This window comes from Trachypithecus francoisi, unplaced genomic scaffold (assembly GCF_009764315.1).
Source record: "Trachypithecus francoisi isolate TF-2019V2 unplaced genomic scaffold, Tfra_2.0 Lachesis_group2, whole genome shotgun sequence".
Classification (NCBI taxonomy): domain Eukaryota; kingdom Metazoa; phylum Chordata; class Mammalia; order Primates; family Cercopithecidae; genus Trachypithecus; species Trachypithecus francoisi.
The window spans coordinates 135,355,502-135,382,240 of record NW_022681465.1 but is presented as its reverse complement, the minus strand read 5'-3'; the positions used below and the strand labels follow the sequence as shown (position 1 = coordinate 135,382,240).

The 26,739-nt window shown below is 38.4% G+C and overlaps 1 protein-coding gene across 3 annotated transcripts in view; it reads left to right on the top strand.

Moving 5' to 3' along the window:
• SGCD (sarcoglycan delta) overlaps positions 1-26,739 on the top strand; it is a 1,048,938-nt gene that overhangs the window by 641,084 nt on the left and 381,115 nt on the right. The gene's annotated exons all lie outside the window — the stretch shown is intronic.

The window sequence follows — 26,739 nt, the reverse complement described above, 5'->3', positions numbered from 1 at the left end:
GCCAGGCTGGTCTTGAATTCCTGACCTCAAGTGATTTGCCTGCCTTGGCCTCACATAATTTCTGTGTGTGATCACTGGGTCCTCCATATTCCCTGACCCAGAATGAGAAAGATGGAAGTCTTTTTACTTCTAGAAGTGTGAGGGTGTGGTGTGTATGTTTGCTCACTCTGTATCTGCTTAGCCAAAGATCCAATATATTAAGTGCCAGGGAGTGTATCTTATGTGCCTTTTTACATTTCTAATCTTCATTCACTTAATTATTTAATGAATAATTGGTCTGATTATCTATTGCTACACACCAAACTCCCCCAAAACTTAGTGGCTTAATACAACAGCAATACTTTATTTTGCTCATGATTCTGCAGCTTGGGCAGAGCTCAGGGGAGATGGCTTATCTCTTTTCCCTGATGTCTAGCACCTTGACTGGGAGACTCAAAGGCTTGGGGTATCTCAACAGCTGGCACTGGAATCATCTCCAGGTGTGTTTACTTACATGTGTGGGTGGTTGATGCTAACTGTCAGCTGGGACCTCAGCTGGCCAGAACACCTACCCACAGCTCTTTCCCATGGGCTAACTTGGGCTTGCCCTTAACATGGTAGCCAAACTCTAGAATATGTGTTCCATTTAAAGAAGATAGAAGTGCATAGCATTGTTATGACCCAGACTCAGAGGTCAGATAGCATCACTTCCACTCTACTCTGTTGTAGGCAGACACAAAGTCCTGCCTAGATTCAAGCAGTGGGCACATGGGCTCCACGTCTTCATGGGGGAATTGCAAAGTTCTAGAGGAGTATGTGGAATGGGAGATTGTAGTGGATTGAATAGTGGCCCTCCCACATTATGTGCTCCTAATCCTCGGTACCTGTGAATGTTACCTTAGTTGAAAAAAGGGTCTCATCTAAATTAAGGATCATGAGATGAGGAGATAATTCCTGGGTTACCCAAGTGAGCCTTCAATTCAATGACAAGGGTCCTTATAATGATGAGGCAGAGGAAAATTTGACACAGAAGAGGAGGAGGCAATATTATCAGAGAAGCAGAGGTTGGCATGATGGGGCCACCAATTAAGGAATGTTGATAGCCACTAGAATTGAGAAGAGACAAGGGATAAATTTTCATCAAGAGCCTCCAGAGGGCTTGGAATTCTGGCTTCTAGAACTTTGAGAAAATTTATATTGTTTTAAGCTGAGATTTTTATGGTAATTTGTCATGGTAGCCACAGGAAACTGATACCGAGATACTGCTATGGCCCTTTTAGGAAAAGTACAATCTGGTGCAACAGTACCACCACCATCAACGCTATTAAGCATGCAAACACCACACCTTGCAGTGAACATTGTTTGGACAATGTCAAGTGCCTGGCTTTGTAATCTCTTATTCCTCACAATGACCCTGTGAAGGGGACTATTATCTCCTCTTTCTATGTAAAGAAACTGAAGCACAGAAGGCTTAATTCACCTGTCCAACCTTTTTATCTAGTGGGCAGCCAGGTCAGTATATAGACCAAGATATGTCTAACTTCAAAGCTTATGCTTTTAACTTTCTCTGAAAACATTTACTGTCAAAAAGGTAAATGAATGTCTCATAAACAGTAATGAATTTACTTGCATAATGTTCAGTGGCAATGATGGTCATTGTAGAGCTAGGACGAATGAGGAATGGACATTTTAAAACAACTTCAGTATTGGCTCAGCCATTGATGACTCAAGCGGTTTTATCCTCATGAGTAATTGTTAAGGGGTCATACTAACGACATAGCTCATGCCTATGTTAGAAGAATCATAATTTTGTTGCTTTTGAGTTACCTTTGTGCTTCACTTATATGTATTTCACAGTTACATGTAAACTGCTTGTTGCTCTGGTAAGTAAAGTTAAAGAACAGGAAAACAGTTCTCAATAGGAGGGCAGCCTTTCCATTTATCGGAGAATCCTCACTGAATGCTTGTGTAGATAAAAATTACACATTTTGACCGGCTTTTAATTACCAGCCAGCTTTATTAAGTGGAGTACTTCCTAGGTCTCATGCCTAACATGTACTATGGTCAACCCCCCAACTTTAGAATAAATAAGAATGAGCAACGGATGGCAGAGCTCAGCAACATTGACTTTCTGCAGAATCAGGCAAGTCACTGAGCCAACATCCATGAGGTATAGGGTTAAAGACTCAGTACATTCTGGTCCCTTAGCTAATCATTCAGTTTGGGTTGGTCAATGTCTAGGAGTTTTGACCATTATTATACGGGGCTGTCATCTGCCATGTTAGGTAACCATGTTTTCTCTCTTTCTCTCCTAATCTCTTAATTACATGATAAAATAGGAAGTATTGTCCCTAAAACCCAAAGATAGAGGAAAATTATCATTTGGGTCACTCAGTCACTCACTGGGTTAAATCAGCTTTGTGCCATACATAGTTGCTTGCCATTTAATAAATGAATGCTTTATAGTTCATATAAGCAATTTCAGGTAGTCTGAACTGAAACCTGCATCGCAATTCTTGGCAGGGAGGAGAGAGCAGAAATAATTTGTGTCTTGTTCATTCACCAGTGGAAAGCCTTGTGCTTCTGACTTATTTCCTAGTCTCAATTAAGTGAATGGTTTCTATTGGAAATCCTCACCTCTTTAAGTCAATTATTACCATAATTATGATGTATTGACAGCCTTATGAATGAGAAACAGTAGTTTTATTCAACACGTAATTGTTGAGTTCCTACAGTGGGCCAAGGACTATACTAAGTGCTTGAGATATGAGAGTGAAGAAGAGCAAATGCCGTTCCTCCCTCATGGAGCTATCTGTGTAATGGAGGAGGGATTGGAATTACTAACACAATCAAATAAATGTAAAAGAACAGTCAGGATAAGTGGATGGTGTAAAGAAGGCAGGAAGGGGTGATTTGGCATAATTGAAGAGGGGCTTTCAAGTCAAGATGATTGCACAGATGTTAAAAATGGAAACTGAACAAAGGAAGCCAAAGTAAAACGAAGAAATGGCCATCTAGTAATGTTGTATATGTATCTGCAGAGAATCTGGTGTTTCCTCTGGGAGAGGAGTTGACTGGTGCTGGTGGTGGGTGGGGAGACAGGTGGGAGAGGGGTGGAAGGCAACTTTTCCGTGCTACCTTATGCTGTTGAACATTTGGTGAGGAGAATGCACTTATGTAACACTTGTGGGCTTCAAGAAAAATTTAAAATAAGAAGCTAACAGGGAAGAGAAAAGAATCATAAATAGAAGTAGGGACAAGTCATGGCAGTTGCTTTCTTAAGGACTATTTGGCTACCTTGTTGGTATAATTGGGGACCTCACCTGTGAGGATAGACTCAGACTATAATTACCCATACTGAATACAAATACTTTATGCGTTATGAAAAGGAAACTGGTTTGTAACAAGTCTTTTGCTTTCTTCTTTGGAGCTGGTTTATAACAACTCTTTTGCTATCTTCATTGGTTCAAAACAGTATCTGGCCACTTACAGGTACATCAACATTGACCTCAGGATTCACAGGTTGATTATTGTCGTTAATTAATAGGATAACATGAATTAAGGGTTTATTCTGTGCCAGGTATGATAGTGAGCATGTAACATAGGACATATTATCTCATCTCTGTAGCAGTCCTAGAAGATGAGTCCTATAATTACCCCCTTTTCCCAGCGATGAGGAAATAAAGGCTTAGAGAATAGATCAAGTCACTTTCCTAAGATTGCAGTAAGTCACAGAGCTGGGATATAAAGCCAGCCTAGACCCAGAATTCCTAACAGCTGTTGCACACATCCTCCCTGATGCTCGGCAGTCTGAGAAGATACTGTCTTCATTCCTCAGAGCTCTTAGTTTCTACGCTTATGGTGTTATTAAGATGAGTCAGCAGCAGGGCACATGAAGAATGCTGATGGTCTCCAGTATCCCTAAGATGCACTCATTTCTGGAACTTTCTTAATGCACACATATGAAGATGAATACTTATTCACAGCTGGTGCTATACCTCCTATACAGCTTACTGAGAAATTGTTTTCTCTTTGTGTTTTCTAATGGACCTTATTGATTCTTTTCTGTCATATTGTACGAATCACCTATTGAACTTAGAAAGGTCAAGAGGCCTCACAACTGATAGACTTAATTATGCTGGAGCAAATCCTCTCAGTTCAGACTTCTCAAATTCTTGGTTCATTTTCCATTTGACTCTCATTGTCCAGGGTTGCCCTGATCCCACAGTGCAAAGTGATAGTGACAGGAGGCAGCCAAATGTCCAGGCAGATGGGGGTGGGTCCCCAGTGAAACCCCACCTCCAAGCTGAAGACAGTTTAAAGCCTGAAAGTGAAGCTACAACTCAAATTCTCAGATCAAATTGAGAACTTGTCTTCCCTTTTGGTGTGTTTTCCTCTGATTGATCCCTACCCTTCACCTATTTTACATACACCTACCCTTTCCTAATTGTTTTTTGTTTGTTTGTTTGTTTTTTGACGAAGTCTTGCTCTTGTCACCCAAGCTGGAGTGCAATCATGCGATCTTGGCTCACTGCAACCTCCGCCCCCCTGGTTCAAGTAATTTTCCTGCCTCAGCCTCCCAAGTAGCTGGGATTACAGATACCTGCAACCATGCCCGGCTATTTTTTTTTTTTTTTTTTTTTTTTTTGAGACAGAGTCTCGCTCTGTCGCCCAGGCTGGAGTGCAGTGGCCGGATCTCAGCTCACTGCAAGCTCCGCCTCCCGGGTTTACGCCACTCTCCTGCCTCAGCCTCCCGAGTAGCTGGGACTACAGGCGCCTGCCACCTCGCCCGGCTAGTTTTTTGTATTTTTTTTTTTTTAGTAGAGACGGGGTTTCACCGTGTTAGCCAGGATGGTCTCGATCTCCTGACCTTGTGATCCGCCCGTCTCGGCCTCCCAAAGTGCTGGGATTACAGGCTTGAGCCACCGCGCCCGGCCGCCCGGCTAATTTTTGTATTTTTAGTAGAGATGGGGTTTCACCACGTTGGCCAGGCTGGTCTCAAACTCCTGACCTCAAGCGATCTGCCTGCCTTGGCCTCCCAAAGTGCTGGAATTACAGACCTAATTGGTTTTTTATCCTGTTGTGTCCACTTTTGAGTGCTGTCTTCACTTTAGCCTTTATTGCATACTCATAACCCAATAAGCACACACTTCCCATCCTGTGCCTATAAACACTCCAGACTCAGTCGGTAGAGGGAGAGATGGCCAGACTTTGAGGAAGTGACTGGACTTTGGAGAAGAAATAGCCAGACTGTGAAAGAGACGGCCTGACTTTGGGGGAAGACGACTCACCCTTCCCATCCCTTCTCCAGCTCCCCTTTCTGCTGAGAGACATTTTCATCACTTAATGCAAATCTCAGCCTTCACCATCCTTCAGTTGTCTGCATGACCTCATTCTACTTGGATGCCAGACAAGGGCTTGGGGCCCACCAAGAGTGGGTACCCAGAAAGGTGGTCACACCGGCCCTTTGATCTCACCAATAGAGGGCAACTGCCCCACGTGATGAGGCAAGGGGCCAATTGAGCTGCTAACACACTGCCATCCACAGATGGCAGAACCAAAAGAGCACTGTAATGCTTCGGGATCATGGGCACCGTAACCTGGGTGCTGCTGCAGGCCCCACATGGAGCTTGCTCCTGCTGGTGCCTGGAGTGCCCAACAAGATCCTGTATTTGCTTGTTCATGTACTGCCTCCTGCAAGGGGTTGAGCATGGCAGGCAGGCCAAGTAAATAGGGCACCCCTGGCCGGGCGCGGTGGCTCAAGCCTGTAATCCCAGCACTTTGGGAGGCCAAGACGGGCGGATCACGAGGTCAGGAGATCGAGACCATCCTGGCTAATATGGTGAAACCCCGTCTCTACTAAAAAAAAAAAAAATACAAAAACTAGCTGGGCGCGGTGGCGGGTGCCTGTAGTCCCAGCTACTCCGGAGGCTGAGGCAGGAGAATGGCGGGAACCCAGGAGGTGGAGCTTGCAGTGAGCTGAGATCCGGCCACTACACTCCAGCCTGGGCGACAGAGCGAGACTCCGTCTCAAAAAAAAAAAAAAAAAAAAAGGGCACCCCTGTTGCAAGTTCAGCAAAGGGGCCAAGAAAAATCCTGCATCAAAAGGATGCTTCAGAAAAATCCTGATGTGCCAGATAAATGTGATTTTATGAGAGAAGCAGTGCAATTTACTAGGTTTTGAAGAAGACAGACCTGGAAGCCTCTGCTCTGTTACTGATGACCTAGATAATATTGGCAAAGTACCTAACCTTCTCTGAGCCTTCCTTTACTCATTTGTGCAAGCGAGATTAACAATACTTGTGTTGAAGAGTTGTAATAAAGATTAGAGATAACCAGAAAGTAAAGTATGGTAGACACCCAGTGCTAGCTGTTATCCCTGTCAACTTAAAACATTTGGAGAATTGTCTTACAAAGAGGAAAATAAGATTCAGTTGCTAAAATTCAGCACACAGTCATAAGCTCATGTTTAAAGGAATGACTAATAGAGTCTTAAAAGCATATGTAACTTGGGTGTTGCTGAAAATCATCATTACTGTAAGAAATATAGTGACTCAAATATTTTATATGTACACATTATTGCTGGTTCAACTTAAAATAGGACTCTGTGAAACACAGTAAACTATAGCTATTCTGGTGGAAGAGCTGGCCTATAAAGAGGTAAACTAAAATAATTATTGGTTGTGATGTGTCCTCTGAAGTCTACAGAGAGAGGTGATAATGTGAAATTGCACCTGGATTACTTTGGACATGGATCAGCATTTGCCTCTCTGGAAAGGCAAATTTTAGTAGAAGCCTAAAGGAATGATAATGAGACAGTCATGGGAAGAGCTGGGCAAGATTTTAGGCAGAAGGAGAAGCAAGTTCAAAAGCCCTCATAGAAGGCTTGGAGTAGGCAGTCTATGTGTAGTGGCAAGAAAAGGGAGTTGCCATTCAGATAGTCTCCACTGTAGGAACACACACCCTAAGTAGGAGCCAATTGAGGAAGCAACACACATGTACTTGAGTCTTCACACTGCACTATGTCATTCATGAGAGGCATTTTGACCTTTATTGACTTATTTCTGATTTGTATGGTGTGATGTTTACATCAAGTGGTTCAACATCCCTGCCTTCATGGAAACCCTCTTTAAAGCCAATATTCCAATTTGTCAATAAAGATTGAGTGTTCAAATGGTTTAGAAATAGCATTTGAGGCTGGGCACAGTGACTCATGCCTGTAATGCCAGCACTTTGGGAGGCCCAGGTGGGCAGATCATGAGGTCAAGAGATTGAAACCATCCTGGCCAACACGGTGAAACCCCATCTCTATTAAAAATAAAAAAATTAGCTGGGAGTAGTGGCGTGCATCTGTAGTCCCAGCTACTCAAGAGGCTAAGGCAGAAGAATCACTTGAACTGGGGAGGCAGAGGTTGCAGTGAGCCGAGATTGAGCCACTGCATTCCAGTCTGGTGACAAAGCAAGACTACATCTCAAAACAAACAAACAACAACAACAAAAAAAAACAAATAGCACTTGATAGCATAATTACTGTGAACTTAGTGGCTAACCTCTGGGATGGACCACTGTAGAGAACTTTCCCAATAAGGGATACTTGGAAGCAATTCATGAAATAAACTCTATTTGCTTTATTCAGAGTCCACAGCAACCTTCAAACATTGTAAATGGGCTCCACTATCTAATCAGGGAATTATAGCAATATGTTAATTGCCATTTCTGATTATTTGCATTTAATTAAGGGGTACTCTTGAGAAAATGAAGGACAGCATAACCTCAAAATATGGCTTTACATCTTGGATAATTTCTGTCTTTGCAGGTTTCCCTAAATTGTTTTTCTCCAGATGGTTTCTATGAGTTTACCTTTTTTTTTTTTTTTTTTAATGGGTGAGTAGGGTTTTCTGATAAATGCTTATATGGTTTAGTTTTTGCAGCTAAATTAAAGCTTAATTAGTCAAAAATCCAGATCTGTGATGTGTTTATGAAGTTTATACAAACATAATTAATTTCAGTTAATTGCACAAATAGCTTTCTGTGTAAACAATAACCTCTTCACTACTGACCTCTAAATGTCAGATTTCAGTTTATCTACATTTCTAGCCTTCCATGGTAACTCACATATTTCTAGAAGTATTATTCTTTCCCTTGATTTATGACTTTTATTAAGGGAGTCAGTGATTACTCCTGCTACCCACATTTCATGTTTTGAAAATGTAGTGAAAAAAAAGTATAACATTGCTTTTGTTTTGATGGAAGCAGAAAAATAATTTAAAATATGATTTTGGTATGTTCTCCTAAGTTTATTTCTTCTCATAATGTTACCTAGGTTTTTTTAGTTTATTTGAATGACAGCTGAAATTACATTGATCAGCTAAATGTCAAAAAGAATAGCTATTATTTCTTAAATATTCTGATTGTTTCTAGGATTTCTGTTCCTGAGAAGAATAACATTACTGTAAACTGAGCCAGATTCTCTTGCTGTATAAGCTGTTGCCTTTGCAGAGGAATTTACAAAGCCATGCTTAATTCTAAGAAATTATTCTCTGTAAGCATGCCTTCACTTTTGATTGACAATCAAATTTTCTTATTAGTTCCCTTATTTCCCTAATAAATCTTACATATAGATTGAAATTGATGAATCTTGTCTTTTTCCATCCTCCTTGCTCAAGGGAAAGGGATGTCATCGCTTCAGGAGCTCTTTCAGAAGACCCAGAAATGTCTTTCACAGGAGCGTACAGAAAAACTCACTACCTGTCACATTGGCCTGACTGGAGTCACAATTCCAGGTCTGGACCAATAACTGTACCCAGGGAATGTGATTATGATCATTGGCTTGGTGGTCTCAGTCACAAATCCCACACCTAATACCCAAGGCCTCTGGGCTGTGCAGGGAGGTATGTGCAGCAGAGTGAAAATGAGTCATTGCAAATGAAAGAGGAGGGGATGCTGGGAAAGCAATCACAGATCTATCTCTCAGAACTGAATGTACTGAGTTACGCTGGTATTATGACAGAAGTCTGGGGGAACCTCTTGACTTCCAAGCGACTTTTGCCTCAAAATGGTCAGTATATGTCAATTTGGAATCTGTGAAGTGTTCTTCCTCGCTATATCTCTTCAAGGTTCATTAACAATCCGTCTTACAGAACCAATTCAAAAGGACCATGTTTTTAGTGCCTATCTTATTATTAGCTTCAGGGCTACATTTTTAAAAATGCATAGTGAAATCCATGAAATACTTAGCAAGAACACTTTGCAAATTTGGCTTTGGGGGCAGTGCATGGGTTATAGGCAGAAGGAAAAATATCTGACAGTTGCATAAATTGAAAAACCCTTAGTCCATTTCTAGGCTGCAGCTACCTATAAGCAGTTGAAAAAGGAGAAATCCAGTGTGTGTGTGACTTTCAAAGATTCTTAATGGTTCAATACCCTTTTAGTTTTGTACACAGACTATAGGAAGGTCATTTTTCCCTATGTGTATGAAGTTGGCCTCTCTCCCTTTGTGGGGTTTTTGCTCATTTCAGAGGATAAGAAATGAGGACTGGCTATTGTTAGTGACAGGACAGTGCTTTAAGAATAATGAGAGTCACTCCTCCTTTTCCCTAAAGATTGATAAGGCAAAAGTACACACTGTCTTGGAAACTTTTTCTAAATAAGTATCTTTACTATTTTATCTCCAGAACTGTAGAGCGCTTCCTTAGGACATTTGAATTATGGCATGGGCTTTTTCACAAGCTATGAGACCTTGGGCATACTACCTGTTGCCTCTGGGCATCGTGATGCATGTTGGTAAAACAGAGAGTTGCAAGAGCATACTCAGCTTTTATCTCTAACATTGTACACTTCTACAATGGAGAGAAGTTTAAAAAGGGACTTTTGATTTAAAAATGGCAGCATAAAAATGTGCAACTCAATTTAAAAATGGGCAAGACTTGAATAGACATTTCTCTAAGATGTACAAATGGTCATCAAGCACATACAAAGATGCTGGAAATCATAGTCATTAGAGATATGCAAATAAAAAATACAGTGACTTATCGCTTCACATACACATCCTCACACTCTCTTTACCTACTAAAATGACTGAAGATGAAATAGAGGAATTATCTATTATAAAAAACTAGAAATTGCAATCAATCTTTTCCCAGACTCTGGGAGGAGTCTTCATGAACCTTCAAGGTTTAGGAAACTACATTAATGGACACAGTTAAAGATAGTATATGATATGCTTTCAGAAACAGGTCATTTCCTCCCCTGACCAGGAGTTCTTTAGGAGAGGCTTTATCTTCTGACCTGTATTTGTGCCCTGGATGCAAAAATCCAGTGTCAGTAGCAACTGGGAAGATGAGCATTTTCTCTTCTTTCTGCATGGATGTTGTTTTTGAGTCCATCTGCACTTCAGTTTTCTTTCCCCTAAAGGAATACACATACATATGCATACATATATGTAGACATATACACATATATACATGGAAATATTTGTGTATCTGTGTATGCATAAATATGCCTATAAATATGGACATGTGTGTATGTATACATACCTATATACAATATATACGTGTATATATACACACCTATTTACATGTATTTATACATATTGCATGTGTATATGCATATATACATACAGTAAATATATACACATATATTTAAATGTACCTGTAAGTATATGTATGTATATGTATACATTCATATATACATATACACCTGTACATATGTGTATACATATACATATACACCTGTACATATGTGTATACATATACATATGTATATACATGTAATGCATAGATATGTTTGCACAAATATGTACCTTTTATACATAAAGTTCCATAAGCAAGAGAAAGTACAAGAAGACATGAGTAGCCCTGCAACCTGGAAAATGTTCTTAATAAATTTCATGTGTTCAGAATGTCAAAAGACAAAAGCCTTCCTGACAACCTGAAAGCAACTTTGCAAATGTGAGGGCATTCAGTCAGCGTCCCCATGGGTGAACTGTGCTGCCGAGAGCTGCATCGTACTGGGATAAGTTTTTCCTCCTTGCTGTGTGAAGAGAGGGCATGTGGAGTCTACGGAAAAATACTACCAAGTGAGGAAGAGGAACATCATCCTGAGCACTTGAAGAAAGAGCGCTCTGATGAAAACAATTCCCAAATCAGAAGAAAGGTTTAGAAAACTGAGGTCAGGTGGTGGTGGAACAGGGCAGAGTCGTGATTTCTCCATAGCAAGAGTGGAAATTCGGAAGGACAAATCAGGCATAGACAGAAAGATTTTAAAATCAGGGGAAATCACCCAGGAAACGTACAGGTTCTAAACAGGCAATAGTCAAATTAAAACCCACTTTGGAATCAGCAAATAATTTGTATTGAGAAAAAGTAAATTAGCTAAGTGAAGAATAAGAGGAGGTGCTTTCCAGAAGAAAAAAGTAAAACTGGTTAAAGAAATACATATGATTACTATGGATGATGGAGAATGAACTATAGAAATTCCTAAGAACTGTAGAAATTCTTAAGGAGGAGGCTAGAACTGGGGCTAACATAGCAAGGATACAATGAAGAACATTCTTCTGAACTGAGCCTAGTGTAAGTTGTCATTGAAAGTCAACAAAGTGAATGAAAAGATGACCACACCCAGATACATCCTGGCAAAGCATATGTTACCAGTGTAAAAAAAAGAAAAATCTTGCAAACAAAAGTCATGCCTATCAAAGAATTCTCCTTTAGAGTAAAGCAGAAAACAATAAATAGACACTTTTGAAGGGAAAAATGAATTCCAAGAATGTTTTAGTCAGATAAATTATTTATCTTCTATAAAGAAAACTAAGATGCTTTCTCATGTATTTTAAGCGTCACAAAACAACTTCTACACACTCAGTTTGTGTCGGCCAACTAATAGCTAAATACAGAATAGCCCCAAAATTAGAGAGTTGTGGTATAAAATGACAGGGGGAGGGAAGCTCTGGAACTATTAACATATGAAAAATTTCTAAACATTTTCTGCAAATTATAAAATGCCAGTTGTAAACTGTTGAGAAAAGGCATAAGATGTTTATCTAAAATTCAGTCTCTAAAATGCCAGATTTACATCCACAAAGGTGAGAAAGGGGTAGAAAGAGGATGCAGGAAAGGGCATGGAGATGTGAATTCTGCAAAATGATGTGTATTATATAGGAGCAATTTAAAAACTACCTTTTCAGTCTTTGATAGTAAGTAAAATGTAGATTGAATTTTAAAAAAATACCTTTATGTAGATTGAATTAAAAAAAAAAAATACCTTAAGGGGTATATGTTTTCCAAACCTTGAGAGGAAAGGGTAGGAAATTGCTATTCAAAAATAATAAAAAGCACAAAATATAAGCAAGCTTGATGTGTGTTCAGATTCATTTTTTAAAAAGGTTCAATCTAATTATATGTTAATTCTAACATAGAATCATGTAGTTTTGCAGCATATTGGAACATACAGAACAACATTTAGGTGTAGATCTTTGACCCTGAAGGGATGTTGACAATCTAGCCATTCGCTCCTACAGTATGGAAGGTCCGCTCTGAATTATTCCATGTGGCAGCCCTGTGGAATGGTCCTAACCACAGCCAGACGGGGAGTTAGCAGTAGGCCCAGCTAGAGCCCAGCCTCACTGATGATTATGCCTGCTGCTTTCAGTTGTGGTTGTGTTGTAAGATAGGTGGTTGTTGGAGGTGACATACAAGCTTGGTGACGCAGCACGAACATCGTGCCAGGGATAAATGGAATGACTTTTTGAGCTAGATTTGACCTTCAGCAATGTTGTGAAATCTGTGCCCTTATGTAGAAACTATTTGTTCATAGTTTCTCAGCATTTTCAGTATTTTCTTTCATTGAGGAGCTTCCAAAGCATACTAAAACCTATCCTAGCCTATACCTTTCCAAAAACTGGAGTGCTTCTTCAGTATCTTTAATGTAAACAGTCTGTGCTTGCTTTTTATTATTATTTCTATTTTTTTATTGTATTTTTTATTTTTTGAAGTGGAATCTTATTCTGTCACCCAAGCTGGAGTGCAGTGGCCCGATGTGGACTCACTGCAACCTCTGCCTCCTGGGTTCAAGCAATTCTCTGCCTTAGCCTCCCAAGTAGCTGGGATTACAGGTGCCTACCACCATACCCAGCTAATTTTTTTGTATTTTTAGTAGAGACCGAGTTTCACCATCTTGGCCAGGCTGATCTTAAATTCCTGACCTCATGATCCACCCACCTCGGCCTCCCAAAGTGCTGGTATCACAGGCGTGAGCCACTGTGCCAGGCCTGTACTCATGCTTTTTAGCATATTATTGTGGTTATTATATTCTACCTCATGACATGAAATATCTCTTCCAGAAGAAACCTCTACCCTAGGAAGCAAGAAGACAGGATTTTTTGTTGTTGTTGTTGTTACTTGCAGTACATTTCTTATTCTGTCAAGGCTTCTATAGCTTCATTTTTTTTTTTAATGGCAGTACTTCTGGACCATGGACCAGTACTGGCTAGCAAGCAAAGCTTCATCTGTATTTACAGCCACTCTCCATCACTTGCATTACCACCTGAGCTCCACCTCCTGTCAAATCCGTGGTAGCATTAGATTCTCATAGGAGCACAAACGCTATTGTGAACTGCATACATGAGGGATCTAGGTTGTGCATACCTTATGAGAATCTAATGCCTGATGATCTGTCACTGTCTCTCATCACCCCCAGATGGGACTGTCTAGTGGCAGGAAAACAAGCTCAGGGCTCCCACTGATTCTACATTATGCCGAGTTGTATAACTGTTTCATTATATATTATGATGTAATAATAATAGAAAAAATAGTGCACAATAAATGTAATGCACTTGAATCATCCTGAAAACATCCCCCGCAAAACTAGTCCCTCGTACCAGAAAGGTTGGGGACCACTGCTCTATATGCTTAAAGGCAGTGAGATACACCAGATGATTCCCTGTAATTCTTTCCAGCTCTGAGATCTATATGTGTCTCTGGAAGCCTGTGTGTATGAGACAGAGGGTTTAAGCTTAATAGAAAAGGTAACATAACACATTATTAACCTCTTCAGGGCAAGGGCCACAAAACCGTGATTTTTTTCACCTACCCCAGTGCTTAGAACTGAGTGGTGAACAGAGTTGATACTCCATAAAGACTTTTGTTTGCAGTGTTGTATTTCTTTATGTCCCTTAAGTGTACCAGGAGCAAGTGAAGAGGAATTTGGGGGCTTTGGATTAGGAGTCAAGACATACCACAGGCAAACCCACATCTAATATGGCCTGAAACAATCCATTTAGAGTTCTCTGGTTAAATTTCCTCACTTTTGAAATGAAAGTCTTGGATTAGATTGGGGTTATGGATTAATAGTTGGCCAATGTGTCTAGCAGAAGTGTATTATTAGACCTTCAGGGCGTTGAATATGTTTTGGTTGCTGTTAATTTTAAAGCCTTTAAAGGAGGTGCATGTGCCTTGCATTTCACTATGGTGCTTGCTGCTCCCTATTGGATAATCCCAGTCTATTCCACTCATTTATGTTTCCCTTACTAGCTTTTATAGGCGTCTGAAAGTAATTAAGAAAGGTAGGGGAGAGAGTTGGATTTTAAATCTAAATTTAGCTCCTCTGGTCTGCAAACTTTAGACAGTCAGTGTGCAAAGGTTTGTGGAATTTTTTTTCATAGACATAGGAGGTTGAAAACCACTTGACTAATTAGAATGGATTGATATGCGAAAAAAATGTCAACCTAGGAAGGCACACCAGAGAAATTCCAAATGGGGTTTAAAATGGAAATGGAAAAGTTGAATCAGGCTACTTGTTTTCAGGTGCTTTCTCTTCACAGTCATTAGTTTGGTCTGAACTACATCAAAATGGCCTTAATGGCCCCAGTCGCAAGAGCTATTACAGGTTGTCTAACTTGGTTAAATTCTTTTCTGCTCTAAATTGTTAATGATTCAGCATTTCATGGCTTGAGTCAGGTGCTCTCAGTGGACACCCTCCATAAAGGTCAGTTGCTTTCCAGATATCAGCATCCAAGTTTAAGGTTGCAAATTCTGCTCAGTGACCTTGAGAAAATAATAATTTATTACACATGGGCTCAGAAGGCACAGTTTCATGGAGGTAGACCTCTGGTTGGCAATGATGGGAAAAGCAAAGAGGTTGATGAAAAAACAGAGTACTGAGAAGGGTAGGGGTATGGGATTGAGAACAGCTCTCCAACAGGGGATACATGTTGCTGTGGAAGAAGGAGGAGAATTCCCTGTATGCCAACCACAGTTAGGAGCTTCACATCACATCTTACTTCTCTCATCCTCTGAGGAGGCCCAGGAAGTAAACACTATCATCACAAGGTCAAAGATGAGGAAACTGAGGATTGAAAAGATGAGGTAACTTGCCCATGTAAGAGCATTTTCAGAGTTTGCACATGAAATATTTCACAAAGGGCATATTACTATTCTCTGCACACTGGTGCCTGATGAATGATTTATGTACTTTACTTGTTTATGATGATGTTACGGTATCTGAAAATAGGTTTCCAGTAAACGTTGACATAAGAATCCTTTTGTCACCAGCATGGGATTGTCAGTATGAAATTTACAAGACTGAAATATACACATTCCAAGAGGGAGTGTGGTGGATGCATGACAGTTTTTTTATGGAGTTGATAGAGATCATTTTATGACATTAAGATTTTGAGGACAAACAGAACATTGATGAGTAAGTGGAATATTAAGGCAGTCAGCAAAGAAATATACTTTTAAAAATAATTGGCTTCAAATTTCTAAGATTCTGTGGGAGACTAAGGGAGGAGTTACTGTATTTTTTCTTATTTGCAAACCAGCAAGTAGATGATTTGTGTACTGGAAGCAGGAGGGAATGATTTTTTTTCTCCCCTCATGACATATAGAAACCAGCCTAGGTTTCTATTTTTACTCTACCCCAGTCCCTGTGCATGATTTTCTCTTATTTAGAAAACTTGCAACTACAAATGTGTTGAATTCATTTTCTTACCTTTCTGCTAAATATAGAGAATAATGCCTGTATTTTCATACCTAGGGATTATTTTAAGCAGAGTTGAGACCAATTGAAACAGACCTTATGTGCTTGCATCATGTGAAACCAATTGTTTTGGTTTTGAGTCTATTATTTTAATCCACTCTGGAAGATGCTTCTCTTTAGGAGTAATTTTTTACATTACAAATTGAGGAGCAAATCTTTAAGGTTCTCTTCTACAGAGACAAATCTACTGGTTTTAGGATTGATGATGAAAACTCTGGAAATTCCTTTCATGATAATTATAAGGAGTGAAAAAACAAGGAGAAAATATTGTAAGTCTAGTAGTTGATTGGAAAAATTTAAAGTTTCCTCTTGGAGACCATCTCTAAGTATGATAGGAGCTACAGGCAGGAGAGAAGGAGAGAGAGGACCAAGTATCAGAAACTTGTCACCCTGGCATTGGAATTGTTCCATCAGAGAGGTGAGAAGTAAGCCCAGAATCAAAATGTGAATCTCCTCCTTGATCACCAGCAAACTGCCTTCAGAACCACATTTGTGATACTGACAAAATTCCTATAGTTTCAGGGCAGCTTGATTACAGAGACTTTGAGTTGTCCATTAGACTTCTCACACTGTCCAATAAATGTTCCCCTACTCTCATTAGGAAGATATATTCAGTGCTCCATGATGTGCTCCTTCTAATCTCCATACATTTGGGCCTGATGGTTTATAGCACATCTTTGTCTTTTAAGTAACTGAAGACGCAAGACATGTTGATTACACTAACGTGTCTTTTATATGTTAAATTTGGACTTTTGTGTAGCAACTAACATTTCAGAGCTATTGTATATTGACAGATATTCCATGTCTCCATCAGGGTTTATGCCATCACTCTAAAAAGGCACTGCATTTCCCTTAGTCCTCTTATTGTAAAAACTGGAAAATCAAACAGTGATGAAAAGCAGAGGTCTCAAGACAATTGAGGCAATGTTGGACATAGGTGAATTGACAGTGGTGAAGCTGTATTTTCTACCAGGCCCCCTTTGGACTTCAGCTAGTTAATTGTGTGAAATTATAATGGAAAAGAGCAACATTAAAGAACATGGCAAGAGGCAGGAAACATCACTGGATATTATCTAAGAGGTATGGTATCATCAGATTTATATTTTGTAGCACATTTATATGTGTTAATCCATTATTTGACTTGCATATTTTACTTTGGTGCAGCTTTTCACAGATATGTGATGCAATAAGAGATGGCCTGTAGTCATCAACAATGGGTAGCTTTATTATTCTCACCTGTAATGTCAGTGCTCTCCAGTCCATTAAGAAGCCGTCAGCCAGGGCTCATTTGAATTTACTTTCTCCAAGAAGTAGTCTTCATTTGGACTTAGATTTCACCTCATCCTCCCTTTGGGCTGCTTTAAAATTATAGGAGCACATGTAATCACACTTAACATTTACTTGTAGATAACTTTGTATACATCTTCCTCCATCAACCAAAATATGTGTTCCTTGAAGGCAGGGCTAGCAATTTATTCAGAATACTTTGGGGAAAACATGGGCTATTTTAGCTAGTTACCTCGGAACAGTGGACATAGCTTTGCCTCCTATAAATTAGATAATTTGAAGCTTTTAAAACTGCATTCAGCATTCCCTCATCATACTAATTCCTTTCAGTTTGCTGCTACCCATTGGGTGCTAAAATTTTTTGTTCTAAATACATCTCTTTCAGGCTCAAGGAGCTTTGAATAGGGGTTTTGTATTTTCCTTTTATATTTACTTCAAGTCTTTCTAGGTGACAATCATGTACTCCTTTGCTTTTGTGTTTCCACCATGAGATGCCATAATGAAGGTGGCATTTCTCTACATTTAAGATGTAGAGGAATGTAGTGATTTGTGTCTTCTTTTGTACCACCCCAGAGGGATGGAATAGCAATTCTTGATCATCAGAGGTATTTGGTGTTTAAATATGCCATTAAGAGTTACTCATAATTTAGCTGTCCAGACATTAGAGTAGGTTTCATTTGTGCTCTTGTTAGCGTTCATGTTTTTTAGATAATTTCCAGAAGAGTGTAATTATCTCTAAAAAGTTATCTGTAAGGGGGGACACTTGCCAATCCAATTACATTTTCAATTTCTTATTTCTTTTTCTATGCCTTCCAATAATTTTGCTGGACTTTTAAAGAAAAATGGGATCTCATATTACTTTTGTATCTGTCTTCAATCAATGCTAATTTTAGTTTTAATGTTCCCTCTTTGGTGTCTCCTATTGATTTGGTAAGAGTTACTTTTAATCACTTAAAAGTAAGTAATGCATTAAGACCGCCCAAGGCTAGCCTATATTTGGAAAAATCTCTCCATTTAAGAATTAATTTAACAAGAGTCTATTACACATTTTACTTTGGAAATTCACCAGGATTCTTTCCTTCTCTGTGAAAGCATTTATTACTCAGAAGAAATTAGGCCTAATTTTAGAGAATGCCACTGTGAGCAAAACTGCCTTACATTTCCAGAAATCTCCATGACTCTGACTTTAATAATAATGTTTAAAAATCACAGAATTTCAGTGCTAAGCAAAAATGAATGGGTAGCAGTTGTAATTAGAATACTACCACATAACTTAAGATATTTTGAAGCCATTTAAACAGTAAAATGAGGCACAGACGAAAGGCTTTTGCTAACTCAGGCCAAGAGGGTGTCACATAGTGGCATGGATAATTTTGTTTGGGTTTATATTATGTTTGGATACACGTCACCCGGTGGTCAGCATGGAGGGCTAGGTATGGAAAGACCAACCAGACTCTGCTGTGTGGGTGACAAAATACAAACAAAGACCTTAGATGCCTCTTTCATGTTACTTCGCGGAGAAGAAGAGTAGAGAAATGAAACAGCAGTTGAAGGGGCAGGAGTGGAGTCAACAGACATTTTATTTTATTTTTTCATGATAAGCAGTAACTGAGATAAAAATGGTGCAGTATGGAGAGAGATTAATAACGCTAGAGAGAGTGAACCTTCAGAGCTAAGAAAGCATTCAAAATACAAAAAACAAAAATGCATGGCAATATCCTTAGTGTTGAAATTGCTCACTTCAGTCTCTAGCCTAAAATATGTTTTTGATTTAAGGGCTTTTCTTACCCAGAACCTGTGCCACAGAAAATACCTATGAAATAAGTTCACTCATGCCTGGCTTGATCACAATAACTAGGGTTTTTAGATCTTCCAAGCTGTGGAGAAAATAACACGTGACCAACTGTAGCTTAATGCAAAAGTAGTCTGTGGAGTTATTACTGCCAGTCAGCTTAACATGGGAGCAAAATATTAATAGTTTTCTTGTTCTTCAGCTATTGAGTTTTCAGTTACTCCTCTCCAAGAGCAACAGAAACCTAGCAAATTGGGCATTTTATTTTTCAGCTCTCAACCTATTCACTGATGGGAAAAAAAAAAAATTGATTGATTTTTGCTAAAACAAAGCACATTTGAAAGAAAAAGCTTCAATTGTTTCTTGGAGCAGAAGCTTCCTGCATGAATAAACAATACAAAGCAACACTGTCTTTTTGCCCCCCACACACTGACAGTGTACCACTACTCCAGTCACGGCACGAGGCAGCCTGATTCAAAGCTCACGGAGTCTCGCTAGCGTCATTCAGCTCTGAGAATAGCAATTTTAAATAAACATTTGTGACATGTTTGAAATGAAACACAAGTAAAATGAATATCAAACCTACTTACTATAGAACATCACTCTTCACAGTCTTTGTTTTGCGTATGTGTGTAAAATTTCAGATTTACCGAAAAATTGGAAGAGTAGTAAAAGAAACTTTTGAAGATCCTTTTCAGGATTCACCAATTATTTATATTTCACTTCATTTGCTTATTATCCCCACTCCTTCCCTTTCCTTCTATCAATCTACCTTTCCCTCTCCTTCTGATTTTTTCTATGTACTTCATCATATGTGCTTTTTAAAAAATGATCTGAAGGTAATTTGCTTTTAAATACTTCAATGTGTATTTCCTAAGAACAGTAATGTTCTCTTACATAAGCATAGTACAATAATAAAATCTCGGGACACTTAAAATTGCTGTAATTCTATTATCTGATGCACAGTCCATCTTCAGATTTCATCAGTTGCCCCAGTAATGTCCTTCACAGTTTTTGTTTGTTTGTTTGTTTTGTTTTGTTTTTAAGAATACTTGTGGAAGAATTAATAGTGCTACCTGTGGTCTTGTGGTCTGGCTCCTTATAAAGACAGTGGGAAACTTTGAGAGTGAGAAGGATGGTCACCTGTATGTAATATTAATCTCAATACTGTAGGTGTGCTGTGTGAGCATTTCCCAAAGAGTGCTCCATTAAATGATTGTTTCAAGAAATGCTGTGGAAAATAAAGATGTTGTGTTCAAAGCTGAGGAAAAGCTTAAACAGTTCTTGCCCCATGCTCCCTGCATTCACTCCTTGAAGATTTACAAGTGTGCATTGGTTTATAAAAGCATCTGAACATTTACGTATTTATACCATAAGGAGACTGTATTATTTGTTTAACTCAGAAATTTTCTAAGTTAACTGACTATAGAGCATCCTTCTGAAGCCCTCATCTACCTATACAGAGTTTAATTTGGAAACGCTGTTCTATATTTTTACAGTATTTATTTTGCTTTAAATTTTTCTCTTTTTTATTTTTATTAAAATTGTGAGCTAGTCAACCTTATAAAACATTGAAAATGACATTTTATAACAAAAATGTAAGATCTACATTAAAACATTCTTGATTTATCTTACATGTACAGTTATAGATAGAAGATCTGTGACTTCGTATCAGCGCCTAACTGTGTGAGGCAAACACTAGATTCTACAACAGGAAAATCCATATCAGCAGTTTAACAAAATAGTTTGTTGCTCACTCACCTGGAAACAGTGACTGCCTGGGATGAAAGCTCTGCTCAGTTACTCAAGAACCCAGTCTGAAGGAGGTTTTGCCATTTTTATTGCAGTGGCTCCCCATATCATCTTGGGTGTTAACATCCATGCAGCTAACATAGAGTGAGAGAGAACAAAGAATTGTGGGGGAAATTTGTATGGGACTAGCCAATATCATTGACATGTGCATCTGTTGACAAAATTTCACCCACAAGGTCATGACTGATGGAAGAGGAGCTAGAAGTACTAACCCTGGTTGGGTAACTGCTTTAAGTAGCAACTTCAAAATATGAAAGGTGAACATAAATTTTTGATGAACTAATCTCCAGAAGTCTACAATCTTGTATATGTAATTTACAAGTTTAACCTTGTTATTTTGTTAATCATATATTATCTCACTTGAATCTAACATTGACCCTAATGAGATTGGGAAAGCAGGATAAATACACCCATTTACAAATGGAGCAGCTGAATCCGACTTTTAGGTGATTAGAGTAGAATAAAATGGTTTATGTGTATCAGATTTTTTTTTATTTGGTTGCTAATCAAGTATCTTTGTGTTTTTCAAAAGTATTTTAGCCTTAATTATACTTTGTAGGAGAAATTTATACTTTTGGGAGAGGAAGCTTACTGAACTTACCACAGTCTCCAAATTTACCAGTTAATTAACAAAAGTGGGCCAAGGGGCTCTCTATTAAAATAATTTAATACAAATAGAATTTTTAAAAGATATAATTTCCATCTGTTGACAGTGGTGAAAACAGGAAGTTTGTGTCTATTGATTCTGGGGTTTCACTTTGAGTCCCATGGCTCAGTAACAGATGAGAGCAAAATTAGTCATCAATAAAAAATAATGACTAAAAATATAAGCTTACCTCTCCAACAATTTTTCATAAGATATAAATATCTTGAAACCACTAAAAGGAAAATAAAACATTACAGAGAAAAAACAGTTACGTAAAATCCCAAACCTCTATTTTAAAAAATAAATCAGTATTATGGGGATAATGAACTTAATACTTACTATTTAATTAAACTTTAAGCTAATTAGTCTAATTAATTCATCTGATGAGCATCTTAATATTGCCAACATTAAGCTGAATTTTCTAGAATGTGGTTTTAAATTTAGAGGGAGTAATTTAATGATGCTTAACATTGGTTGTTTACACTGCAAAATAAATTTGGTATGTTAATGGATGCCCAACTCCCATTGCATTATAAAATGTATCTTGATTCTCACTGCTTCTACCCTGCAGGCTAGCCTATTCAGTATTCTCACAACACACTATGTTTTCTTATTAGAGCAAACATCACAGCCAAAAAAGTAATTATTTGTTATAATTTATATAATATATGCCTTTATTCTCTAAATAATGTTAAGCTCCATGAAAGCAATAATTGTTTCTGTTTTGGTCACTGCTGAATTCACAGAGCCTAGTGCACGACAGGCTTTCAGGAGACAATGGAGTACATGAATGGATGTCCTCACTGAAAATAAAGCCAACAGTGCACTTAGAGATGAGAATGGTATGTACTGGTGGGTTCCAGCATTCAAGCCCAGTAAAATGTAGGCTGAAACACCCACTCTTTACTCCCAATAATGTCCATTAGGTGCCCCCATTCTTGGTTATACAATTTTTTAAATAAAATGGATAGAGTTAATTATGTTGTTTCTGGTGTTGCATTTCCCATTAATTGCACATTTATCTCATGAATATGAAATATCTCTGGTATGAGAAAAACTCTGTTAAGGTCTGTAGATTGTGTTTGTTTATCCATTGCTATTTAACATAGTGGTTTGAAACAACAATCATGCTTATTATCTTCCACATAAATATTTTTATTTCTCCTATGATTTATCAATTTCACTTCTGGGTATAGATCCCAAAGAAGTGAAATCGGGGATTCAGGCAGATATTTGTTCACTAGTGTTCATAATAGCATTATTCTCACTAGACAGAAGGTAGAGCAACCCAAGCATCCATTGAAAGATGAGTGGATAAATGTGGTATAGACATACAATAACATATTATTCAGCCTTAAGTAAATTGCGACCTGTTTGGCAAGATGGACAAAACTTGAATATTTTATGCTAAGTATAATCGGTTATTTACAAAACTCAAATACTGTATGATTCCCCCTGTGTAAGGTAGTTAAAGCAGTCACATTGCTAGAGAAGGAAAGTAGAAGGATGGTTGCCAAAGGGTGAGGGGACTGGAGAGTTATTGCTTAATGATACAAAGTTTCAGTTTTGCAGGATAAAAGTTCTGAAAATAGATGGGGATGGGGTGTGAATGTTCTTAATAGTATTTAACTGCACAATTTAAAAGGTTAAGATGGTTAATTTTATGTTGTGTGTTTTACCACAATTTAATAAACTTTTTCAGTGTTGTGTCTAGCATTATATAATTCCCCCCAACTATCCAGACCCCTGCAATCTCATGACCATCAATAAGCTCCCAGTATGTTGACATTCTGGTATAAGCCAACTTTTGTTTTCAAAAAAGACTTTTCCTGCCATTTCCCCATCACTCTACATAAACAAAATAATCAGTCCTTTTAGAATTTTTTTCAATTTTTGTCAGTGGTGGTGCGCTATTAGTTTATTTTCTCTCATGACATGTAAAAAGGCAATATAATTCTATTCAGTGTACCAACAGTGGATAAAATAAGAGGTAGTATGTGGACAAAATGTATAGAGTTCTGTATAGGTTAAAAATAATTTTAAATATGTATATTGCATATGATAAAATATAGATAACTCTAAAGTATAAAATCACCAACCCAGATGCTGCCATTTATGAAGAATCACTTTTTTATCCATTCAGTCATTGAATATCTACCATGTGCTAAATGTTTGCATCTACTTCCATTTCATCTACTTACTTATCTACTCACAAACCTATTCATAATTCACTTTATTCATTTATTCTTTTAACAATTATTGACTACCTATCAGATGCCAATTATTCTAGGTTCCAAAGGTGCAAAATAAAAATAAGATATCTGCCATAAAGCTTGCATTCTAATGTGGAATCTGACATTAAACAAGATAAAAGGGAAAATACTTATATTTCAGATAGTGATTATTGCTAAGGAGGAAAAATAAATCATCGATGGAGGTTAGAAAATGTCATTGGAGGATTAGAGTTGAAAGTTTAGACAGTCCAAGAAAAGCCTCACTTAGGAGACTGAGTAAAGATATGCAATAAGTAGGGAAGTTATGCACGCAGATGTCTGGGCAGAGAGGATCAGAGGGAGCAGCATGTGCAGATTCCTGAGGAACACGCCATATGGATGGCGTGTTCAGGAAACAGAAAGAAGTGTCCCTCTGTGTGGCTGAAGCACTATGATGACAGGATAGAGTAGTAGGCACATGATCAGAGAAGAGAGCAGGAACCAGATCGTGGAGTGTCTGTAAATCAGAACAAATTTGGGACTTTAATTTTTAGTGACAGAGGAAACCACTTCCTAATCAGAAAAGCAGTGGTTATAGTTTTTATTTAAAGCATCTCTCTGGCTGCTGTAATGAGAATACATGGCAGAAAGAGAGAGGGGAGAAGAAAGCGGATGAGATAGAACACTATTACAATAACCCAGGCTCACAGAGGGGTTTGGACCAAAGTGATGGTGAAGTAGAGGGGTGGTATTTTTAAAGGAGAGTTGGTAGGATTTTCTGCTGGATAGGATGTTGATTGTGAGAAAAGGAGAAATCCAGGATAACACCAGTCTTTTGACTTTGAAGATTCCTTCAGAATTGTTCAGAAAACTATCTCTGGAAAAAAGAAAAAGCAAAAAACTTGACTGCAAATGAGAAATAGCCCATTGTTAGGATTGGTTTTATGCTGAATGTATCTGTTGTTTAGCATTATTTTCCTGTGTTCAAATAAGAACAAAGAGTTCCAAAGTGTGGGCTCCCCCAGGTCTAGAGCCCATCCAAGGCACAGCATTTGTGGTCTTGGGCATTTCCTAAAGCTCTTGGTGGTTGAGTCTTGAACCCTACCCTTTAATTTTCTGTTCTTCGTGGAAATGATCGTTGCAAACATCTGCTTTAGATTATTTTTCCAGAGTCTTTTAAGCTCATCTGTGTTCCCTCTGTGTCTCAGAGAATTGCTGCAGTAACAAAGAAGTTAATATACGGCACACCTTACCAAAGCCAAAGCAGATACTGAAATGCTATACTACTTAACCAAATCTCAGAGAACCCTTACTTGATGAATACATTGTTTGTGTTTTGTGTATCTTTTGCTTATTTGAAAAATTTAAATACAGCCTTCCTTCTACAACAGAAGGATTCGACTAGGCAGAATTGACAAAAGCTGGAGAAGCAAGCAAGGTTTTCAGGCATGTATTCATTCTTTCATTCAAAGAAAATCTTAGCAAATGACTCGCGTGAGTCATTGTGACTTACAAGGCTAGCAGGTGGTTTCATTTGTATTTAGGATTAGTGATGTGTGAGTGGCAGATATTTAGAACGTGGCTTGGAGGTTAAGACTGATGTGGGTTACATACCATTTCAGCAACTTGCTAGCCATGTGATATTAAATATGTCTGTAAACTCTGAAGTTTGGTTTGCTCCTCTGTAAAATGGGGATAGTAGTACTAATCTCTCAAGATTTTTTGTGTGAAGCAAGAGAATTAATATAAAGTGTATAGTGCAGAACCCAGAGCTGTATATAGGCAGGCTGTGGTTTGCATTTTAATTTAAATTATAGGCAAAGCCAAGGTATGGGATGTGATGATGCATCTTTTTATCTCGTAAGTCGAGTACAAGACATATGCTTTTCCAGGCATTGTGTGCACGGTGGTAGCATCAGAGTTTGAGACACCATTACAGTAATTTAGGAAACAGAATAAAATGAGAGTAAATGATGAAATTCTCCAAGAAGTCTCTCTCATTCCTCTCCCATGACATTGGCTAAAAATAATGGCAATTGAGAAATCAAAGACAAAAACGTCTCCGGAAGAAATGAGTTGGAGCTATCAAAGGAAGCCAGGGTGGAGGCCAAGGTAATCAGGCTTATAAATTGCCTGCTGCATTCTAGCAGTTCTGAGGCTCTTTAAATAAAAGGAATGAGGGTTATGAAGTGAGAAAATGGGCTCCTGCAAAGCAAGCTGGCTTGAGCACTCCTCATGATGATGTGACCAACTCCGGAAAAAGAAAACCACTCATGGATAAAAGGAAACATAAGGCTGCTCGTGCAGAGAATGGGTGTCCTCTGCGAATCCTAATCAAGTTGGAGTACCATTCTTCATTCCTGGCAAGGAAAATCAAATTGGTCCTTTACACAGAATACGAATCTTGATCTCTACCCTGGGGATGGTTAATTTGGGGAGCTGGGCACAGGGGCATGGCAGGAAGTTTTTGTTATTCATCCATAAGCATTAGATTCCAATACAAGTGTAGTACTTTGGTAGGTAAATGTCCTCACATAAATATAAATGTGCATATTTATAAGTTAATCATTACACATTTTATATTGCTCTATGGCACATATAGTTGAGCCATCAGTGTCTGTGTTAAAAGGTACACTTTAATATAGAAGTCATAAAAGCATAGCATTTTAGAGCTGAAAGTGATCTTTAAAGGGTTTGGTACACAGCAGAAAGGGAGTATAAGGCAATAGCATGACTGGAAGCTCTGGGGACAGTCTTCTCAAAGCTGGGGTTCAGCTCCAACATTTAAGCCTCTGTGACCTTGAGTAAGTTACCGAAACCCTCCTTGTCTTAGTTTTCTCATCCATAAAAATGGGATAATAGTAGTATATTCCTCCTGTGGGTGTTAGATTGAATGATATCTGTATAAATCATTTAACACATAGTAAGTGGTCAGTGTATGTTTTTATTATTATCATAAACATAATTTTTACATT